The sequence below is a fragment of the Hyla sarda genome, chromosome 10 (genome assembly GCF_029499605.1).
Source record: "Hyla sarda isolate aHylSar1 chromosome 10, aHylSar1.hap1, whole genome shotgun sequence".
Classification (NCBI taxonomy): domain Eukaryota; kingdom Metazoa; phylum Chordata; class Amphibia; order Anura; family Hylidae; genus Hyla; species Hyla sarda.
Genome location: NC_079198.1, coordinates 79,421,982 through 79,425,039, shown reverse-complemented (window position 1 = coordinate 79,425,039; position 3,058 = coordinate 79,421,982). Strand labels below are relative to the sequence as shown.

Here is a 3,058-nt window from a genome sequence, read left to right as displayed (position 1 = left end):
TTAAGTTCACGCCCATCTGACTCATTTCCTAAATTGTCAGACAAATAATGAGCTCTCTCTCACATCTCAGGAGTAGAACAGAATATCAAGATTTTTTAAGGGTAATGCAATATTATTTTTGGGGTATTGGCTACAGGTTATCTTTAAAGCTGTAGCCCCATTAATTGAAAGTGTAAATGTTAGTGTTGCCAAAACCAAGAATACATTCAGCAACTTAGATGTACAGCCATGTGTATGAAGTGACCCTTGACTGCAAACAAATAAACAGATCAATCCAGATTACCTATGACCCAAGTATCCTTCAACCCAATCAATTCCAATGTATGTACACAATCTATACAACTTCTATAAGGACGAGCAACATCTCCCTATATGTTCTCTTCCAGCATACAACCTATAAATCTTTATAACTCCATATAACCTTTCTCTCTTGCTCTTTGCAACCATTAACAACTGATTTGAACAGAAAGGAAAGTCTATAAACACTAAGTACTTTGGCAAAATAATCCTGGCAGGCCATGTTTAAAAGCAGTAGATTTATGAAATAAAATTGCAGAGAGTGGCATGCTGATGCCCATTTTGGAGATTTATGAAAGCACCCATCTATAGATCAGCATCAATTTCAGGACCAAATGCTTATTTATGAAGTTTGATACCTCCATCAAACGGCTGATTTAAGTCAGGCCAAGTATGTCGGGCAGACAGCGCCTGTATCTCTGATTCATTTGCATTCTGCTTTATTTTCTTGGTCTCCTCCACGATTTCTGCCACTCTCAGAGGTTTGCAGACACAGTTTTACATGATAATACTAAGGACTGGATGAACAAACACAAAGACCGGACTCTTTTTCTTGTATTAACAATCACCACCTGCTTCTTACAAAACATTTCTTACATTCCTTAGAAAATGACAAAAGCCATTTTAAAGACATATCCCACTTGGCTATATATGTATTTTTTTATTTTATTTTTTCACTTTCGCTGCAATAGAGAACATCCTCACATTCAGATTGATTTTTGGCACTTCCAGGCTTCCTCTAACAAGAATTTACATCAAGCAGAGTGAGATTTCTTTTGCTCGTATCTTCAAGTGAAATGTTTCACTCATAATTGCATTCATCCTTAAATTCAAAACAAAATGAGAAAATCAATGTTATGTGAAACTTAAGTGCAGATGAAAATGTGTTTTGTATTATATATAGTAAATGTTCATATAAATGTTAATATTTCAGGTAAATACATGCAAATCAAAATATTTCCTACTTACTTCATTAGACCCCATCTGAACCGAGTTATACAGCATGGAAAGCAAAACCCTTCCCAAAACACAATACAATTTTACTTGTGGTCTGTCATGGAAAAATATATTGAAGCATGGTTGTAAATATCTATTTATTCAGGTTTTAAAAATAATCCTATTTTTCTTGAATTTTTATAACTCCTAAAATGCTGGCCCCCAAACATCACAGTTTCATAGTCACATTTGTCATGAACTTCTAGCCACATCTCTCGCAGAAATTGACAGTCTCCGACAGGGCACCATGCAGGGCAGTGTGGTTGCTGAGGTAACCATACGACCCCTGAAGTTATTCCTGCAGAGTTATTAATTTGAGACGGTGTCACTTTAAAATCATTCTGATTTGGTGAAGAAGGGGAAAAAAAGAGCTTTTCTGGAATAACTAATCCCAATACTTTTGTTTTTTCAATGTATTTTACTTGTATAATTAATAAATAAAATGGAATATCTACATATATATATATATATATATATATATATATATATATATATATATATATATTCCATATAGGTGACTTTATTCTCCAAGTTGTTGTTAAATTTAGTTTCAATAACTTTTAATGTAGTATTTTCATCTGGAACATTCATGCTACAGTATATACACTGTGCTATGCTGTTTTTGTGTATATACCGATAAAGGCTATGGGGGAGATTTATCAAAACCTGTGCAAAGGAAAAGTTGCCCAGTTGCCCATAGCAACCAATCAGATCGCTTCTTTCATTTTGCAGAGGCCTTGGGAAAAATGAAAGAAGCGAGCTGATTGGTTGCTATGGGCAACTGGGCAACTTTTCCTCTGGACAGGTTTTGATAAATCTCCCCCTATGTTTACACAATTTACTGTGTAAAACTGTGTATTGTAATTTACACCCTTATTTTCAACTGTAATAAGTGAAAAAAGCTGCTGCAAAAAAAAAGTAAAACATTGCAGCATTTTATGCGGACTAAATGATCACCTTTAAATAAAATGTGTCAGTAAATTTTATGAAGAGCAAACAACCCTTAAAGGAGATATCCAGTGGTGAACAACTTATCTCCTATCCTAAGGATAGGGGATAAGTTGCAGATCGCGGGGGGTCTGACCGCTGGGGCCCCCCACGGTCTCCTGTACGGGGCCCCGACAGCCCGCGGGAAGGGGGCGTGTCGACCACCGCACGAAGCGGCAGCCGACATGCCCCCTCAATACAACTCTATGGCAGAGCCGGAGCGCTGCCTTCGGCAATCTCCGCCTCTGCCGTAGCGATGTATTGAGGGGGCGTGTCGCCCGCCGCTTCGTGCGGTGGTCCACACCCGCTATCTGGCCGAAGAGCCTGGCCCCCGTACAGAAAGATCGCAGGGGGCCCCAGCGGTCGGGCCCCCCGCAATCTCAAACTTATCCCCTATCCTTAGGACAGGGGATGCGTTTTTCACCACTGGACTACCCCTTTAATGTGTAAGATTGACGTTCTGATCACCTTTGGCTGCCACAAGCAGACTGCAGGGGGCTTGATAGTTTCTACAGTTCACTGTACATATGTATTGCATTGAACTCTCAGATAGGTGATCTAATGTACAGTCTGCCAATGGCAGGTTGTAATAGTAGATCTGTCTGGCAGCTACAGAGGCCTTGGGCAATTGTGTTGGGGGGGGGGGAATCAGACCTACCATGCTTCCCTTTTATGACAACTGCTAGATGTTTTTTAGCATTGTTAGCACTGACAGTGGCATGAAGAGGGTTAAATGACTGGCATTAGAACTCACTCTGAACTTCTGCTTCTGAAAGCT

At 39.4% G+C, this 3,058-nt stretch overlaps 1 long non-coding RNA gene across 1 annotated transcript; it reads right to left on the bottom strand.

Annotated features, from left to right (window-relative positions):
- Positions 1–943: 943 nt before the first annotated feature.
- LOC130294465 (uncharacterized) lies at positions 944–1,374 on the bottom strand. Its single transcript, XR_008848508.1, has 2 exons — positions 1,267–1,374; positions 944–1,120 (listed from the first exon to the last, which is right to left on the bottom strand). It is a non-coding gene; the product is annotated as an uncharacterized LOC130294465 (long non-coding RNA).
- Between the last annotated feature and the right edge of the window lie 1,684 nt (positions 1,375–3,058).